Below are 21,465 nucleotides of genomic sequence, written 5' to 3'. Positions count from 1 at the left end.
CTTACTCATCTGTTTTTCTGCTAAATAAAGGAGATGTGTATTATCGCACTTCGTTGAGCTGGTTGCCTGCTCCCTACTTGCGCGTTTGTGACACTGTATACTAGTTCAAACACTGACTCAATTACTCTATTATTAAAAAGAATTTACAAATCTTCCTGCATAATGAACTTTCAGCAGACTGAAAATAAATATGCAAAAGTTTCAAATAATTTGCCCAGATTACTCAGTGTTACATTACATCTGTTAATTTAATAAATTCAAGCCTGCTCTTTTTTGTTTCTGTCTAAAAAGTCTTTGCAAATGTTGTCCCTAAATCAATTTATGTTTTCTAGGGTCACTGACCAAAGATTTCACTGTATCTGCTGAATGTACTCCTTTTTCACCATATAGTGCTTCACAGAGATTATTTAGGCAGATAATTTTCCCTCAGGTCTGTGTGATTACATTTTCAAGGAAGCCAAAATGTTTGACCTTTACTGTATTGCTTAGATAATTATAGTTTAAACTAAATGATTAACAGTACTAAGAACAAAAGAAAGAACTGCTGAGGCATGTCAATTGCTGTCACTGGGCGGTTTCTCAGCACTCTGGGGAAGATGACACAGTTACTGGCAGTGCGCCCTCTTGGCCTGCAGTGGTATTACATAACCGGAAAGAACCTAGATGGTGAGCCTCTGACATGCATAAGTGAAAATATATATATTGTCACATATGTGCGATTAGGAGACAGCTAAAGGGCTTGAGTAAGTGTAATACTACATCAGACTAGGGGGTGGCAGAGTGTGCTGACTGTCTCTCTCAGTTCCTTACAGACCATTCCCAGGAAATCCCGCCAGGTCCCGGCATCTCTGATGATGTCACTTCTGGCTTCGCCACCTCTGATGATGTCACTTCCAGCTCCTGCATAGATTACATCATTTCCTCCACCAGCCCTTAAAACTGCCATCTTACCTCCAAGTATTCAGTTCTGTTTTGGACTCGGTCTTTTAAACAACACCATCAATTTTCAAATTTTTGCAGCCAGGATCATAATATATGGGTGGCTGCCCATATTGTTTTGACTATATATATATATATATATATATATATATATATATATATATATATATATATATATATATATATATATATATATATTATTATTCTTCATACATATTGTTACTTTAATGGTACACTGAACTATTTATTTTGCTATATATGGTTATATAAAGGCATATTTTACTTTTATATAGTTATAACAATTAACTAATTTCATATATATACTAAGGAATAACACAAATCAAGGAATTCCTCAGTATATTAAGTGAATTCAACTTCCTGAAATTCCAATGTGATTCCTATTCTGCTTCCTGTAATTTTTTTGTTTTAATTTCAGTTCCAATTATATTTCTCTGGAATTGAAGAGTTCATTAATGAATTGACCAGAGCTATGCAAAAGACCGTTTTCCAATAAAAATTCCAAACATTCTTGCTTTATTAAACACAAAATAAAATATACTTATAATACAGGAATTATAGAAAACATATGCTGTAAGGTAAGGTAAGGTAGGAAGCATGTGCTGATTTTATAGTGCATCGCCTCACCCACCACACGACAAACCACCCCGACTGGGATTCGAATGCAGCTGTGCAACAGGTGACTCCTCAGCACCACACTGGAACAGTGGGAGGTTTTTTGTGGTGGCTGGAGTGCCAATTATGCCACCAACCCCCAAGGTTTTCCAGTAAATTAGAGGACCTGCTCGCAGGGATAGCTGCAGATTAACATCATACCCAGGATTAGGATTAAGGGCCTTGCTCAAGGGCCCAATGCAGTAGAGTCACTTCTGATGTTTGCCGGATTCGAACTGGCAACCTTCTGATTGCCAGCACAGATCCTTAGTCTCAGAGCCACCACTCTGCCATTTTCATGCATGAAAATAAACAAAAGACGCTGCAAACTTGCAAATTATATTCCCTGTTTTTAAATCTTAGTTAAACAATCGCCTACAAAAATATTTTATTCTATGCTGGCTTTTAATTCCTTTTGCTATTAACCAGTTGAAAGGGGAAGTCTTTGTCTGGTTTACATGTTGCACAGTGACTGCATACTTGGATGTAACTGCTGCTTGATCTGCCACAGCTGGCCTGTGTCTGCATGTGTTGTGTTTGAAGCTGCCGTTCGATTGAGTGTGAGAGCCAGCAGCTACAAGTCTAATAAAAGAAGTGTAGTGTAGTGTAGTGCTAGCAAAAGTTTAGCATTTTTATTAGCTTTAGAGGGAGAAACTTATAAAAGGCAAAAATGTACCATGCAAGTTATTACTTTTTACATTAAGCAATATGAACCACAAGAAATACCTGTTAATACATTTTCTGGGTTTATTTTAGTTATGGTGGTACAAGCAGTATTAGCCTTGGAACCAAATGTACAAAGATTCTTAGTTTTGTTTGGTTCCTGTATTTTCAAGGGGATGAAAGCAGTGATTTCTACTGACACCTTCAGGGACCATGGAGTGATTTTACTGGTACAAGTTTACTTAATCATTCCTTGTCTAGGTCTCTTTTGGCTTTCTCACAACTTGTCTCGTATTCCAATTAGTTTTAGACATTACACTTAGCTAATTTAAAGAAAGCATGGAGCTAGTTTTGACACTGGCTTGTAAAGAAATGGGGGGATATTTACCAATGTGTTTGGGTGCACATAAGCCTAACCTTTTGCTTAATAACTGGTTCACAGGTTTCAAGGATGGCAAAGCTTTGTTATGTTCACTAATCTACCAACCACTGAGATTCATTATTATGAGTTATGCTTGCATGAGATTCTGTAGGGACTCATACTGCTTTATGAGAAAGAAGATATCCACTTGTGTCAATGCAATATCAATATTTGAAATGGAACCCAATTACTATTAAAAAGAGCAAAAATGTTTGTTTTTTTTTAATTCTGACTTAGTGCATTTATCTGAATGCCCATGCAAACCTCTCACAATAAAAAATTGTTTAAGAATGTGACAATGGTTTTTGTAATACCTTGTACAGCATTACATTGAGTTAATTCTTGTGCTAACCCAAGTTAAGATTCAAATATGTTTTACCTGTATTTTGGCATTCTTCAAAGTCTATTATGCCATCGATTAAATACTGTCATGTTGCTAGCAGCATTGTCACCCATAAAATTGCCCCATAAAATCATATAATCTCATTTGACAATCAGATCATGCTTACTGGTGTCACAAAAGTAACAGAAATATAGTACTTTTTAGTTTGATATACCAAAATGAGCAAAGATAAGATAAGATTTTTGCATTTGTCATTTTTAAGAACCAGGTACTCTATCTTGAGTAGGTGCGTCACATAAATTTTTAGCTCTTGGCTTTTTTGTTGTATTTTGACTTAACTCTGCTCCGGTTGTTTTGTCTCTTGAATGATGAATTGTGTCTGTAACCCAGCCATGTCTCAGTCAGTATTCCTTTTCCGTTCTGTTAATCTAGTTGTGTTTTCCTGAATCACTGCTATGATCCACTTTTTTTTGGTCCTGGAAGTCTCATTACAGCAAAAATTTGCTTTGTAGTCTTTTGAACTGGAAGTGTTTTGTCTAGTTGGCCATTTTCCCAAGACAGCTTTGCTTCTATTTTTCTGTGCACCTACCAATCAATCTGAATATGCAGAGTCTTTGCCTTGTTTTTGCAATGCAGTATTATGCCCAAAATGAAAGTGCATTGGTAAGCAGAAAGGCTTTTATATTTTACTGATTGAAAAGTGTAAGGCTTTTTTGAAGGTCCAAACAATATGGGCCTTAGTGACTATGCTAATGGAGAAATATGAGAAATGTGTGAAATCCAATCATCAAAATTCAAAAACCAAAACAAAACTATTAGTCAAAAGACAAAGTCAAACATTTGTAACTGTTCTAAAGTTCCTTTTCACCTAAAACCATAAATTAGTTTGATTGCATTTGATCGAAATCCAGAATGCCTACTGTTGTGTGCAACCATCTTATATAGGATCACATAATATGTCACACACTGGGGAGACATGCAAGTAAGAATTTCATTCATTGCTTTCTTAACAATGCACTATGTACACATGACATTAAACTTAAAGTTCAAGGAAAATTAGGTTAGCAGAGCTGTGGCTGTGAGTGCAGGTGTTGCTTCACTAGAAGCTAAAAGGAAAGGAAAGAGAGTCACAATAGTAAGTGGCTTCCTTGGGTCTAAGACAAGCTTAGAGTGATGGCATTCCTCAGTTAGTTTAAATGCAAGTGCAGCTCATTTCAGAGGTCCCCCATGACCAGAATAGAGACTGGATGGACATGTACATGGTTCACAAAATTATTTATTTTCACTTGTTCTTTTCTGCAGTTCTTACCTCTCTCCTGTTTTGCGTATCACTCCATCAGAATAAGTACTTCCCTTGGCTGTCTACATTAGAAATCCATGTGTCTGCTTTTCTCTGCTGACAAAGAGGCCACTGCAGCACATTTATAGGGAGAAAACAACATTAGAATTAAAAATATTCAATTCCTTCCATGGGCAAAGTACAAGTAACTGTGCAGCCTGTAAACATCATTGTTGTTTGTAATAAGTTAAGGTAAAACACGATTCATTGTTACAACTTTATTCTCTGGCCATGGCTTTTGAGGTAGAGTCATATTAATAAAATTAAAGCAAATTGCAAAAAATAGACACTTAAGCACACAACTAATAAAAACACAAAAACAATTGCTTGAGTGAACAATGTAAAGAAATGAAAACTATAAACATTACAAGTAATAACACTATATTACTGTAAACAACCCAGATGAATATACCACTGGCAATAAACTTAAAAACAAATTCTTAAGTGACTAAAATAAAAAGTCACAATGAGCGTAGTTCAGTCCCCTTGTGACCTTTGTGTGACACATATGTAGTCCGCATTATTATTAAGATTACATTTATGGTTTGCTGTACTTTTTGACTTTCCATTGTTTTTTATTTTGAAAGTTTATTTGAAGTCTATATTTGTTCACATTGGTTGCAATTTTTAGTTTGCCACTTCTCTGAGGTAAACTGTTGTTCCTTTACACTTGGCCTGTTTCAATTTTTATACTGCTTTTGATTTAAAACACTCCAAAACTTTGTAATGGTACAAAATTACAGATCAAAGTGTTATATTGAAATCTGATTGAAGCTACCATTCTTACAGAAGAAATTATATTTATACCCCAAATTCTCATTATTCCTACTAATTCCAATACTTCTTCTTTCGTCTGCTCCTGTTAGGGGTTGCCACAGGTGATCATCTTTTTCCATATCTTCATGTCCTCTGCATCTTGCTCTGTTACACCCATCACCTGCATCTCCTCTGTCACCACATCTATAAACCTTCTCTTAGCCCTTCCTCTTTTTGCCTGGCAGCTCTATCCTTAGCATCCTTTTCCCAATATACCCAGTATCTCTCCTCTGCACATGTTCAAACCAATGCAATCTTGCCTCGTCCATCCTGAGCTGACCTTCTAATGTACTCATTCCTAATCCTCTCCATCCTCATCACACCCAATGCATATCTTACCTTCTTTAACTCTGCCACCTCTGGCTCAGTCTCCTGTTTTTTAGTCAGTACCACAATCTCCAACCCATATAATATAGCTGGTCTCATTACTGTCCTGTAGACCTTCCCTTTCACTCATGCTGATACCCATCTGTCATAAAGTACTCCTGACATTCTTCTCCACCCATTCCACCGTGCCTGCACTCTCTTTTTCAACTCTCTTCCACTATCCCTGTTACTCTGTACGGTTGATCCCAAGTATTTAAACTCATCCACCTTCACCAACTCTAATCCGTGCATTCTCTGACCTCCCTCTCATTTACACACATGTACTCTGTGTTGTTCCTACTGACCTTCATTTCTCTCTCTCTAGAGCATATCTCCACCTGTACAGGGTCTCCTCAACCTGCTCTCTACTCTTGCTAAAGATCACAATGTTATCAGCATACATCATAGTCCACAGGGACTATTATCTAATCTCATCTGTCAACCTGTCCATCACCATTTCAAATAAGAAAGGGCTCAGAGCTGATCCCTGATGTAATCCCACCTCCTCGTTGAATGCATCCGTCACTCCTACCACAGACCTCACAACTGTCACACTTCCCCATGCATATCCTGTACAATTCTAATATACTCTGCCACTACTGACTTCCTCATGCAATACCACAACTCCTCTTGAGGCACCCTGTCACATGCTTTCTCCAGGTCCAAAAAGACTCAATGCAACTCCTTGTGGCCTTCTCTATACTTCTCCATCAACACCGTCAGAGCATACATCACATTTGTGGTGCTCTTTCCTGCCATGAAACCATACTGCTGCTCACTAATCATCACCTCCTTTCTTAACCTAGCTTCCAGTACTCTTTCCTTAACTTCATGCTGTGGCTCATCAATTTTATCCCCTGTAGTTACTACAGGTCTGAATATCCCCATTATTATTTAAAAATCTGTACACTTCTTCTTCTCCACTCCTCAGGCATCCTCTCACTTTCCAGGATTCCACATAAACACCTCCATGCTTCCACATATATGTCATCTGGACCAACAGCCTTTCCATTTTTCATCTTCTTCATAGCTGTCCTTACTTCTTCTTTGCTAATCCCTTGCACTTCCTGATTCACTATCGCCAAATCATCCAACCTTCTCTCTCTCATTCTCTTCATTCATCAGCCTCTCAAACTACTCTTTCCATCTGCACAACAAACGCTCCTCACTTGTGTGTACAATTCCATCTTTATCCTTTATCACCCTAACCTACAGCGCATCTTTCCCAGCTCTGTCCCTTTGTCTAGCCAATTGGTAGGTTCCTTTCCTCCCTCCTTTGTGTCCAACCTCTCATGCAACTCATCAAAAACCTTTTCTTTAGCCTTCACCACCTCTTTCTTTACCTTTCACCTTATCTCCTTGTACTCTTGTCTACATTCTGCATCTCTCTGACTACCCCACTTCTTCTGTCAACCTCTTCCTCTGAATACACTCCTGTACTTCCCCATTCCACCACCAGGTATCCTTTTCCTCCTTCCTCTGTCCAGATGTCACACCAAGCACCCTTGTTGCTGTCATCCTTACTACTTCTGCTGTAGTTGCCCAGCTGTCTGGAAACTCTTCACTGCCACCCAGTGCATGTCTTATCTCCTCCTTGAACTCAACCATGCAGTCTTCCTTTCTCAACTTCCACCATTTGATCCTTGGCTCTGCCCTCACTTTTCTCCTCTTTTTGATCTTCAGCATCATCCTACAGACCACCATCCTATGCTGTCTAACTATACTTTCCCTTGCTACCACTTTAGAGTCTTCAATCTCCTTCATAGGATATAATCTACCTGTGTGTGTCTTCCTCCACTCTTGTACATCACCCTATGTTCCTCCCTCTTCTTTAAATACATATTGACCCACAATCATGTTAATCTTTTTCACAAAAATCACTATCATCAGACCTTCTTCATTCCTCTCCTTGACACCATACCTACCCATCACCTCCTCATAACCTCTGTTCTCTTCACCAACATGTCCATTGAAATCCGCTCCAGTCACCACAAGTACTTGGTTAGTTACATAGTAATTCTGATACATCAGATTAACCAATAGCATTATAATGAAACCATGGTCTTAGGAAATTTCCCAGGAAAAGCTGGGTAACACAGCTTGTAAATTAAAAATAAAGTCTTTGAACGTCCATAAATAGTAGTAAATAGTAATAGAGAAAATATATGATAGATGTCTCACATAACAAGACTATGTGAGTCCTTTTGTGGTAAACCACCTGGACCCACTGCAGTTTTCCTGTCAGACTCCACTGTCCTGGAGTGGAGGATGCAATTATCTATCTGCTCCACAAGCTGTATTCTTACCTGGACAAACCTGGTAGCACTGAGAGGATCCTTTTAATTTATTTTCTCCTTTGTCTTCAATACAATCCAGCCATCCCTGTTAAGGGGTAAATTTAGAGATATGCAGGTGAATGTGCCTAAGATGTCCTAGATAATGGACTATCTGCCGGGCAGACCGCAGTTTGTGAAACTCAAGGACTAAGTTTCTGATACAGATGAGAGCAACACTGGAGTGCCACAGAGAACAGTCCTGTCTCCTTTTCTCTTCACTCTGTACACCTCAGACTATAAATTTAACACCAGTTCATGTCACTTGCAGAAATTCTCAGATGACTCTGCACTTATAATGTTTATTGATAAACGGGATGAGACAAAGTATAAAAGTCAGTTATAGATGTTTGTTACTTGGTGCAAAGATAATTGTCTGCATCTTAACATAAGAAAAACCAAGGAACTGGTTACTGACTTCTGCCACACCAAAGAGCCTTTATGTCCAGTCACTATTCAAGGAGTGTATAAGCAGGTGCTCCACTCCTAGAAAGTACTTTGGGGATCCACATTAATGACAGGTTGGCATGGTCTTGTTACACAGAGAAATTATATATGAAAGAGTATAGAATAGGCTCTTAATTAATGACAGGTTGGCATGGTCTTGTTACACAGAGAAACAATATAAGAAAGAGTATAGAATAGGCTGATTTTCGTTAGGAGACTGCATTCCTTTAATGTAGGTAGTGACATCCTTCACATCTTCTACAACTCTGTCATGACTGTGCAATTTTCTACATAGGTGTGTGCTGGGCCAGTAACATCATTTCAAATGATGCTCACTGAATCGACAAGCTTATGAAAAGGGTACACTCAGTTATATGATTCACTCTGGAACCCCTGGAGGTAGTAGCGAAAGAGAGAATTAAAACAAAACCAAGTGTCATTATGAAAAATGCTGCACATCCTTTCTCTGACACACTAACACTGAGGACTTTCAGCCAACAAATTATTCTGCAGAAGTGTGTCAGGAAGTGCTACTGGGGCTCCTTTATACCAAGAGTAATATGGCGGCATAATGCCTCACTGTGACTATGAGTGCCCAGTCACAAGTTTTCTTTCTCTTTAGTTATTCTGGTGTGCGTTCAGACCATAGCATGTGTGTATATTTATTACTTTGTTCACCTATTATTTAAAGCGCTTCTGTAAAAAGCCAAATTTCCCCCAGGTGCAAAAGAGCATTAGAATCTTAGTATAACTTTATGATAATGGCAAAGCATGTTTTCTAATAACTACAGTCTTACCACTTCTTTATTTGTGTTTTCTGTTCCAATAAAAAAAAAAATTGTGACAGACTAAGCAAGCCTAAAGCTATATGAGTTGCAAAAATTTGTCTTATCTGATAAAACAAACAATTTAAATAAAGTTTGTTTTTGTCAGTTATAACTTCTAGAGGGTAAATTATTTAAGCTGTAAATCATTAATCAAATTAGTGCTAAAAAATCTGATACCTTATCTGCCTCTCAGCCTTCCTGCTACTCAGAGTCACAAGCGCGTTTCATGGCAAGTGCATTTATTGTCTCTCTAAAGTACTTTATGAACATAAGTAGGGAAAGAAAAAATTACACATGAAACACTGTCATGATTATGGGAGTTTACACATTTTTTGTGTTTTAAAAAACTTATTTCTCAGCTCATGTTATTTTTTTTTTTTTTTGGTTTACAATTACAAAGAATGCCTGTAGTACTAGGGTGTTGTACCGTGTTAGCCATTATGAATGTAGAGAAAAGCCAAACAAAATGACACCTAACTAAAAAGATTACAATATGCAAGCTTTCGAGGCAACTTAGGCCCCTTCTTCAGGCAAGATGTAATACAGAAACTGAAGTTCCCTGTGTTTATATCCACACACTAGGACAAGAAACAACATTGGTAAATCTTTAAATGAAAAATCTTAAATGTAAAAAATTAATAGGTTCATTCAGACTAAGATAAATTTATTAATCTTAATTTAAAGAGTGCCTGCATTTTTGCTTTCCTAGTGTAATTTTGTTTGAGCCTAGTCAATTCTTCATTGTTTTGAATAACAATGAACCATCGTTTTGCTTTTATATGGGTGACTGTGGCCATGATGCAACTTCCCATTGCAAAGGGACTTGTCCCAAAAGTTGCCTCATGTGATGTCATTGGCACAATCATATATAAGCATGGCGCCACAAGCGACTCATTATTCAAGTTTGTGGATCCTCTTTTGAAGTCTATAGTGTAGGTTTTCTGGCACATGAACCGATTGTATTTCTGAATACAACTTTGATTTACATTTTGGTTTTGTAGAAGGATTGGCTGGATTTATTGGTTTTGACTTGGCACATTTCTATATGTGGTGGTTTATAACAATTGTGCAGTTACTTTCAACAGCATGGGGCAGTTCATGAAAAACAATAACAATCCAATATAATAGTTATTAATTCTAAAAATAACTACAGTGAAAAAATAAACAGAAAACCCAAAATATTGTGAATCCAGACCTGTACTAATGGAATCATAATAATATCTTGAGAATTTCCTGCATTTAACACTTTTTTCTGTTGGTCTTTAAAAAATATGGAACAAGGGCATTCTGTATTTCAAACACATTTGACTCTGTGCTGAATTCAAGAACTATTCAAACAAAGGTAGTCGTCTACAATAGGAAGAGGTGGGCAAGGAGGACAAGCAGAAGAAGTCTTTTCTGTTACACTTGCCGTGACATGCACCTCACCTGAGAGAGCATAACAATGTGCTCTTTTTATGATGTAGGCAGTTCTTGCTGCCACTGATGCTTTTAAGCATAGATGTTATCTAGCAGTTTGACAATTGTCTATTGTGTCAGTTGTTAATTTTTAGCAGCTTAGAATATACATTTTCTTATCATAATGGATCTTTTCATTGTCTGCTAGCTAACCTATGCAGATTTTTCTTGTGTTTGCCTGCCTGTTGCCTATAACATCAAGAAAAACAACACATCAGTTTCCCAGTGTTTCATTTGTCCTAAAATTGCACAAAATATTTCTTGTTTTGCAAAAATTAAATATACTTTTTTGACTGACTTTGTGGCCATCTTGGGAGGCCCCCTTCGCCTCACATGGGTTATGGGGGCATCTGCTATGCCAGTAGTCTTGTTGTCTTTCCTTGCATTCTTTTGGCATTTTCATTTAGTTCTTGTTTGCTCCATAAACAAACAGTGCTCTTGGCATTTCCAATAAGAAAGTTTTATAGTACACGTTTTAGGTGTTTTGCAGTAGATGATAAACTTTTAAAAAATGTTCCGAACATCCTAGTGTTGATAAAAAACTTTAAAGCAGCATATTCAATTTAATTTGTGCTAGCATAGACTAAGACTGTTTTACTGGGACAGTGTATGAGTTAACTGCTAATTCTTACAAGCTAAGCACCTGTATACATGTCGACAACAACGTAGGTTAATATTAGAAGACCAAGAAGAAGATGCCACTTTCAGAATTCTCTTATATTTACATTTACATTTGCAATGATATCATGTCAACTTAGAAAAATAATGAAGTAATTCTTCCTTGGTGTGTTGCCAGGTCATTTGTTTGTGTAATTTATTGTTTTTATGTAATGTAAAATATGTTTTCTTTATCAGAACAAGAAATTGAGATTTGTTGTAGGTTTGGAAAGGAATACATATTATATATAATCAATACTTTAATAAACCCTAAATTGCACCTGTAAATACAAATATATAACAAAAAAGACAAGAAAAAAGAGTGTTAGCTTAACAGATTTTAACATGAAAATATATAGGCGAGACATGCAGATCTAAAGTAAAATATATCTGCCTCAGTTTCCTTTTAATAGTGATGAACAGGGGACCTTTTGCACATGTAAACCTTTTTAAAATAAGATTTGGAGCACACGTTCTGTCAAAACTGACAGCCTGTCATATCGAAAAATGTATCACACGCTAAAGGTTAAAGATCTTTTGCTAGATGAGGGGAACATATCTATTTCCTTTGATTTATACTTGACAACTTCAGTTGTAATTGTAGACTTTCTTAACCATTGCACAAAATGTAAGAAGGTATTTTATTTAAAACAGAAGCTTAAAATAGAGAAACAACTGACTAGCTTTTATGGGCTTTATTTATATGTTGCTGCTTCTGACATGTAGAGTATCACAATATCTAGAACTTTGGTTTCAAATAAGATTTTCTTTAAATGTATAACAAAAATGTACATTGAACTGAATCAGACCTTACAATTTTTGGGCCTGCATGAAAATTTACCCAAGATTTAATACTGAGAGGCTTAATGTCTTAGATTTGTATTTTAATGATTCTGTCTGATGTACCCTAGTGGCCCAACTGCACTGCACTGTGGTCTCATGCTCACGCCTAGACTGGGCCAGTTTGGAGTCACCAATGAATTTAACATATATGTCTTTATTTAATATACAAAGAGTATGTCAGTGCCTTGTCAATTTTTGTCAGGATATTAGTAGTAGTAGGGTGTTATTCCATGTTAACCATTATGGATACAGTGACAAGCCAATATAACAGCGATATTAGGAAAGATGAGGTCCAAAGGCAAAGAAAAGCTGCCTTAGTAAAATATTGTATTCTACTTTTCTGGAAACTAGGTTTATAAGAAGAACTATACCGTGTTATTATTTCTTATTCCGAATTGTACATATTTTTTACAATGTGTTGTTGAAATTTGTATATGTTTTCTTTGCATTAAGATTAGATTTTTAAGCATAAGATATACAGGACGGTCCAGATCTCATTACGCAGATCCAGATCATCTGGATGACTTTGATTTATGTGGGGACGATTCCACTTCGGCGCAAAGATGATTCTTCATGTCATCAGTTTGCACACTTCTCAATGGTCCGGGATTTTTTGGGTGATTTTCTATGTAATAAACTTAATAAGTTATAGTGTAATGAAAATTGCATATTTAGATCTTGACCATCCTATAGTTATTTATCATGGTACTTTATGAGTGGAATTAACCTTTTCTCTCTGTGCTCTTATATACAGCAGCATGTAAAAAAGATGTTAGTGCAATGATTGAAATTTGGAAATATCTAAGAATTGGATATGTGTGAAATATACTCTAACTAGACACATTTTTAGAAAAAAAAAAAAAACAAGTTGAAGTATTTATTAAGAAAACCAAGCAAAAAGCCTCTTTCAAACAAAGTATGAGCACCATCCAACTCAGGACAGTTTTAAAAGCCCCAAATTATCTGTTATTATCAGAGGTGAATGTGTGCAGAGTTTACAGACCTATAAATACCTGGGAGTGCAGCTGGCTGATAAATTGGACTTGACTACCAATACTGATGCTCTGTGCAAGAGAGGACAGAGCCGACTATACTTCCTTAGAAGGCTGGAGTCCTTGAACATCTGCAATAAGATGCTGCAGATGTTCTATCAGATGGTTGTGGCGAGCGCTCTCTTCTATGCGGTAGTGTGCTGGGGAGGCAGCATAAAGAAGAGGGATACCTCATGCCTGGACAAACTGGTGAGGAAGGCAGGCTCTTTTGTAGACATGGAGCTGGACAGTTTGACATCTGTGGCAGAGCGACAGGCACTGAGCAGGCACCTGTCAATCATGAAGAATCCAATGCATCCACTGAACAGTGTCATTTCCAGACAGAGGGGCAGCTTCAGCAACAGATTGCTGTCAGTGTCCTGCTCCACTGACAGACTGAAGAGATTCTTCCTCCCCAAAACTATGCGACTCTTCAGTTCAGTTGGAGGGGGTTAACGTTAACACTACACAAGATTATAGACTGTTATACCTGTCCTCACACTCTCCACCTTGCATTTTTTTTTAACTTGCACTGTGCTTTTATTGCTCTTTAATTAATATTGTTTTTATCAGTATGCATTATATTATATCTGGATTATTGAACCACTATGAACAAGTGACCATAGCATTATTACATTCAAAATGTGTTGGCAATGTGAAACAGCAGGTTTTTGTAGAAATCCAGATTCTGTGTTAATAAAGAGTCTATAAAAAGTATTCAGTCCCTTGGATATTTCACATTTTATTGCTATTCAACCTTGAATTACTTTGGACTTAATTTGTCTGATCAACAGAAAAAGATTTTAATTACAAAGTGCAAACAGATCTCTGTAAAATGGCCCAAATAAATTTCAAATATAAAACACAAAATAACAGATTGAATAATTATCTACCCCCTTTAATATAAAACACCCACATTCTCACTGATACAGCTAATTAGTTTTAGAAGTCACAGAAGTAGTTCAATGGATATCGTCTGTCTGCAGTCAAAGGAGTTTGACTGATTGTAGTAAAAATGCACTATATCTGGAAAGTCCAACTTGTGGTGAGACAATATGGCGGTCTAATCAACAGTACATAATGAAGACAACAATGTGAAAAGGTGAACACAAGTTAGGGGATAGAGATAAAAAATATATATTTAAGCTATTGAATATCCCTTGGAGTCTACTTAAATCAATCACTAACAAATGGAAAGAGTATAGCACAGCTTTGCATCAGCCTTGAGCAGGACATCCACAAAAACTGAGTGATCGTTCAAGACTAGTAAAGGAAGCCAGCAAGAGACCTATGAGAACTCTGAAGGAGTGCATACAATGATTGTTGTCCCTGGTGCTTCAACATGTGTACCTTTATGGGAGATTGGACATGCGAAAGCTATTAAGAGTCAGCTGGAAGAAGGTTCTGTGGTCAGATGGGATCAAAATAGAGCTTTTTAGAACAGACTAAATGCCATGTTTGACATATGCTAAACACTGCATATTATCAAAAACAAACACGATTCCCACTGTGAAGCATGGTGGTGGCATCTTCATGCTGTGGGGCATCTTCTTTTTAGCAGGCCCTGGGAGGCTTATAGGAGTAGGGGGTAAAATGAATGCAACAGAATGTAGTGAAATCCTTGAGGAAAACCCAAGTCTGCAAAAAAATGTGTTTCTCAGCAAGACAACAACCTCAACCATAAAGCCAAAGCTACAGAATAATGACTTAAAAACAACAATGTTAATGTCCAGGAGTGGCCAAGTCAGAGTCCAGGACTTAATCTAACTGAGGCTCTTTTTTAGACTTAAAAAAGGCAGTCTGTTTATGATTTCAATGCAACCTGACAGAGCCCAAGCAGTTTGGCAAAAAATGGGGAAAGATGGCAATGTCCTGGGGCCTCATGTATAAATAACACGTACACCCAAAAATGTTGCATATGCCCGATTTAATACTCACATCGAAATGTATAAAAACTAAACTTGTAGTAATATTACTCACATTTTCATGCCAGCCTCAGTCCATTGCATATGCACGTTTCTGTTCGGTTTTGTAACAGCAGCACCCAGCATCAAAGCAGTACTACTGTTTCTGTGTGGTTTCCCTTTCTTTTTTATATTCGCATCCATAATGCAGGCTTTATCAAATACAATTAAATTAATTGCATATTATTTACAAATTTAAGGCACTTGATTGTAATCATTCTGTAACTATATAATGGAGCACAGAATGTCCAAACTATTCCAACTACCATGGTTGCTCCACCGTTGTTAGAAGGCATTACAAATGGAAGAACTGGAAGAGATTGCTTATTTGAGAACATACAAATTTTTTTTTCCATGATAATGACTTGCATCTAAGTCGATTAAGATGCCCAAGAGCCATCCTCTTCGAGCTGTTGAGTTAGAATACTAAGATGTATACCCAATATCATTTTTATGATGAAATGATTTAAAGTATTTACAGGTAGTCATCGACTTACAACTACGTTTTGTTCTAATGGATCAATTGGGATGTAAGATGGACGGGTACATGTATTCATACATTACCATATGTACAATAATAAATAATATGTCCCATGAGTCACATTGTTTGTTTTATCCTTTTTATCATCATTCTTATCACATTATGCAGAATTCATTTTTTCTGTGATACTCAGACAGTGGGCTGCAACTTGTCTTTTCATGTCAACTTTGCTATCTGACCATTTCTTTTTTATTTTGGGCACTATGTGACTTTCTGAACTTGAACTTTTCAGTGCCTCTGCAATGCTGTACCACTCCTTCAATTTCGTTTTGTTGTTTATACTACTTCTTAAGTCACCAAATAGTACATTTTTCATTGTCTCAACTTCCCTAGGCAGAACCTCCAATTAACATTCACTGAAATTCTTTTTTTACATGTAATGTTGCTATTTTCTTTTAACATAATACTGAATAGAAGATTTGCACATTCAAGTAGGCACAATTCTGGGAGGAATTGGGGTCTGACTGTAGGCATTTGCATGTGTGTTAAAATTCACATTGATTGGCGTTTATAAAGGGAAAGTGAGTAGAACTTTTCTTATGCACAGTTTTATACATATGAATTTTTTGTGCATATGCACATTTCTGTTTGACTGTCCCCTTCGTCTGTCTTACCACTATGGGGAACAGAGCATTCAGTTGCTCTGCTCCCCAGCTTTGGAACTCACTGCCATCTCAGCTTAGAAATATTGAATCATTTTCACTTTTCAAATTTAAACTTAAAACTCATTTGTTTAAGACTGCTTTTTCTCTTTGATTACAATTGCTCTGTCTGAATTTAATTTTTGCAATTATTTTTGTTTATAATCTGTGTTTTGTCTATTGCTCGGTGTCCTTGAGTGTTTAGAAAGGCACCTACAAATAAATAAAATGTATTATTATAAAGTTCATCATTCTAGACATCTTGTCTATTCACTTGAATCATACCAAACTGGGCAGTAATTCAGGTCACTTGTAGCCAGTCTCCTTCAAAACTTTATAGACTACTTAAGGTAAGCAATTGCTTAGATTTTGGATCCCATTCTCTGAATGCATCTTTAAATCTAAACTTGAATTCCCTTTTCTGTCGCACTCCAGACCTAGTACCGTATTTTTCCTTTTTTATCTGTAACATTCCATTTCTGGCTATATACTGTCCTTTCCTTTTGATGTAATGATCCATATGCATGCATTTCTATACAAGTACTCTTTATATACATGCAAGGTTTGATTTTGTTCTTTGAAATGTAGTATTGCTTTCTTCTAAAGTCTTTAAGATGGTGTTCACTGCAAACAATAGATAGATAGATAGATAGATAGATAGATAGATAGATAGATAGATAGATAGATAGATAGATAGATAGATAGATAGATAGATAGATAGATAGATAGATAGATAGATAGATAGATAGATAGATAGATAATGATTGACAGATTAAATTAGGCTGAAAAATATTTTATTGTAGATAGTGAGTAAACAAACAGCCCAATGAAAGTCTCGTTCTAGGCATAGTGGTATTCACACAGATCAAGAAGAGTTTAGCAAACCAGTATCATTAGAAAGAATTTTTGGGTTGCTAAGACCCACCCTACCATGAAGTATTACTATATATCATGCAATAATAAAATTATACTGTTAATAGATAAAGGATGGAAGCAATTGACCTAACAAGTTGCCACACATTTCTTACAATGTGTGGGATGAAGGGTGTAATTAACACTGTAAACCATAGACGATAGTTAGACATCATTAATTTTTAACTAAAGAATTGAAATGTTAAGATATCTGAAGACAATCAATAGTAGTAAATGAAAGTAGTAAATGTTTTATTTGTATGAAAAAGAAAAAGTCATTGACATGGTTGATGTTATATTGCTTCAGGATTTCTACATTACATTTAATTATATTCTGTCTTGTATAATTCCTTCATTTTCCATCATAAAAGTAATTATACTTCCTGCTGTGTTGATTTGCAAAGGTATGCTGCATCATACAGGCACAGTTTCCCTCTTAAATATATATAATTTCAGTCTCAGAGAGATGGGCAAACAGTTGTTTTTAAGTACATACTGGAATCATGACAAGGTCTGTGCTCTCACATCTGCTTCTTTAGGTGAGGAATAATTGAATCAAAAGTAATTTACTAGAAACATCTGTGCTAATTAGGCTTAAAACTGTGTAAATAAAATATCCAAAACATTCATAAAAAGTAAAAAGACCATACATAATACAACAATTATAAAACTAATATTGAACCAAAGATACCTATATTAAGCTTTTTTTATCAGGCTTTAAGTAAATTAAAACATCTGCCTTTTTTTTTTTAAAAAAAAGAGATTCATATAACTGAGTCTTTTATGGAATATTGAGACAATCCATCTATAAATTCTGATGCAAATTGTCAAGTAAAATTTGCACATACATTATCAGCAATGGAAGACAAATCATGCAGAGATGTTAGGAACTTAAACACACAGTGACAGAAGTTCAATGGACAAAGCATGACTCTCTTTTCTTTGGTTTTAAATTTCCAAACCTAAACAAAAATAGGTCACTTAGCTATTGCTATTCAACAAACCAAAATGGTTAATTTAGAAATAATGCTAACAAAAGACCTGCAGAACTTATGACAATATCTCAAAATGTTCTATCTGACCAAGAGCACTTACAAAACTCTGAGAAGCTGCTTACATCTTAATAATAAGTTGTCTAACACATCGATCAATGTGGCCTTAGATTTAGTTTTTCTCCCTTATAACACCCACCTGAAATACCTTGGTGTTACCCTCAATATAATATTTTCCTGCAATGAACATCTTATAAACGTTGAAGTGAACACTAGGAATAACATTATACTAAAACTGGTAGGATCATCATGAGAAGCATCCAGTAAGACTCTTTGCATAACAGCCCTAAGCCTTAGCAGTAGAGGAATGTTGAACTGCAGTTTGGCTAAACAACCCACATACCAATAAAGCAGACATACTTCTCAGTGACAACATAAGAATCAAATCTGTGTGCATACTAATACATGCCAAAGTTCTGGCTCCCAGCCCTTAGCCACATACAGTTAACTCACATGTGACAGTTTATGATGGATCTACCAATCCATGAAGACTTAACTGGTACTGGATTCAGAAGGTTAAAATAGTGCCATTTTTCAATTATCACATTGATGCCAACACCTGGAGAAGAGACTGATTCGATCACATTCCTCAAGGATATTCTTCCTTTCTTGAAGCAAAATCTCACTCCAGTGGGTTTATTTACCATCAGACTAACCATTGCAGATGCAGAAATTCCATGTACAAATGAGGTCTGTTCTAGTCCTCAGCCTGTGACTACAATGAAGAATGGCAGACCCTAAAGCACATAGTTAATGACTATCTTAATGGAGCTTTCCAAGGTACAATATCATAGACGAATTCCTTCAGATGATGTCAAGACCAATAGACTGGGTGTCAGAAATAGACAATCAGCTCTGACCTAATTCATCCTTTTTATATAACTGATTTATGTTTGCTGTTTTGATAATAATTATGGTTCTACAAAAATGAATCTATTACTCATACTGTATATGTAACAAGACCTTAACAAAGGCTTCTTTTTATCATTTAATTTATAAAAGCATCAGTTGGTAAGTTATTCCTCTCTGTGCAATGTCATATATTAAGACCTTTTTATATGCTGGTAGAATTACTGTTAATATGAAAAATCCACAGGTCTTATATTGAAGTACGTAATATCAAGAGAACTACGGTATGTCTCACTTAAGCCAACCTGGATCAATCCAAAGTGAAGTTATTTAGTAGGTGTGACGGTGTGAGTCAACTCCTTGCTCCTACTGTCATTCTGTGGAGCCTCTTCAACTCTACACTGTCAATAGTCATGACTGGGATGAACTAGGCAGATTTTATAATAAATAAATACACAAAACAAGTGTCCCAAAGTCCAGTGCAAAGTTCTAAATAAATACTCCATAAAATGAAGGTGATCAGTAGAGGTTAAAATTCAAATAAATCCATTAAAAGAAGGTTAAAACCAGCTGGCAGGAAATCTTTTTATCCAGTGAGCCTTGATATCCCTCCTGAGCCTAGTGGCTGCTCCTGTTACTTGGATGTTCAACAGGATCGACTCCTGAGCACTGGCCACATGGTCTATCCTGGGGCTCCACTTCGATCCGCTTCCTTCCTCTCATTACACCCACTCACTCTCCTTCACGGTCCTACCTCTCTTCTTCCATTCTTTAACCTCTGCGCCCTTTTCCTTTTATTTAATAAATTTTTCCTCCTTTCTGTCCTGCACTCATGCTTCCCTATTTAAAGTGAGAACGTGAAACAGCTGTGGCAATCAGCAGCTCCTGGTGCCATTTAGAGTCGTCCGCTCCCTAAGTCACAGGTGTCGAACTCCAGGCCTGGAGGGTCGCAGTGGCTGCAGGTTTTCATTCTAACCATCTTCTTCATTAGTGACCAGTTTTTGCTGCTAATTAACTTCTTTTGCTTTAGTTTTAATTAACTTGACTCAGGCCCCTTAGTTGTCTCTTTTTTTAATTAGAAGCGAAACAATAATGAGACACAAAATGAGCTGCCACATGATCAGCTCACCTGTGCAATATCTGAAAATAAAGAAAAGCGAAGGTCTCAGTAAGGTTGATCTCTCAGGTCACCAAAACATTTTGACAAACAGAAAATCAACAGTTTTGGAAATGTCTTCTGTGGCAGAATGAGAGCAGCAACAGACCACAAAATTAAATAACAGGCTTAATTAATTAACAGCAAGAATCAGCTTCTCATTAATACATTGGTTGTAGTGAAATTGGTTGAGTTTGAAATCCCAGTTTAGCTGCTCATCTGCTGGCTCATTTTACATCTCATTTTTGTTTGGCTGCCATTTCATAAAGAAACAAATCAATTCAGAGGACTGACTCCTTAAAAACAGGGCTATTAAAATGAAGGGAAAAGGAGTCAATTAGCAGCGAAAACTGGTCAATGATTAGGAAAAGGGTCAGAATGAAAACCTGCAGCCACTGCGGCCCTCCAGGCCTCGAGTTTGACACCCCTGGCCTAAGTGCAGGGCTATCTTCTCCCGCATCACGCAAGGGAATTGCTTACACTGCGCTACCATGTCCCCCCAAACAAAGATGCAAGTGTGATGATTATGTATTTAAAAGTTGCCAAATAACTGCGGAAGTAACTTGACCCCTGTAGGATATTTTACACAGATGAATAATCACTTTACTGATGCTTTGTAACTGTTATTACCAACCAGAAGAAACCTTGTTAAATTCTTGTTACATAAGAGTGAATGAGTAATAGATGCATTTTTGCAGTATGTAAACTAAAGATTTACCACTGTATTATATGCCATACAATAATAATAATCCCTGAGTTGTCCATCCATCCATCCATCCATTATCCAGCCTACTATATCTTAACTACAGGGTCACAGGGGTCTGCTGGAGCCAATCCCAGCCAACACAGGGTGCAAGGTAGGAAACTAACACTGGACAGGCCACCAGCCCACCGCAGGGCACGCACACACACACACGCACACCCACACACCAGGGACAATTTAGAATCAGCAATGCACCTAACCTGCGTGTCTTTGGACTGTGGGAGGAAACCGGAGCTCCCAGAGGAAACCCATGCAGACACAGGGAAAACATGTAAACTCCACTACCCACTGCGCCACCATGCCGCTCCCGGGTTGTCCATCTTGACAAAATCGGAAGCCTCAACAAAAAATGACCATCTCTATGGAAGTGCTTTTCAGGGTATCAATCAGCTTTAGACACACTTCACAATTACACAAAAATTATTTCAGACA

General features: G+C 36.8%; 1 protein-coding gene across 2 annotated transcripts in view; it reads right to left on the bottom strand.

Moving 5' to 3' along the window:
- LOC120537228 (protein ANTAGONIST OF LIKE HETEROCHROMATIN PROTEIN 1-like) overlaps positions 1–21,465 on the bottom strand; it is a 225,070-nt gene that overhangs the window by 11,749 nt on the left and 191,856 nt on the right. For both annotated transcript variants that reach the window (XM_039766005.1, XM_039766004.1), the window contains exon 2: positions 4,348–4,449. The gene's annotated coding sequence lies outside the window, so the exon portion shown is untranslated. The remainder of the gene's footprint in view (positions 1–4,347; positions 4,450–21,465) is intronic.

This window comes from Polypterus senegalus, chromosome 10 (genome assembly GCF_016835505.1).
Source record: "Polypterus senegalus isolate Bchr_013 chromosome 10, ASM1683550v1, whole genome shotgun sequence".
NCBI classification, from domain to species: domain Eukaryota; kingdom Metazoa; phylum Chordata; class Cladistia; order Polypteriformes; family Polypteridae; genus Polypterus; species Polypterus senegalus.
Note: the sequence above shows the minus strand (reverse complement) of the source record. Positions and strands in the feature narration are given on the sequence as shown.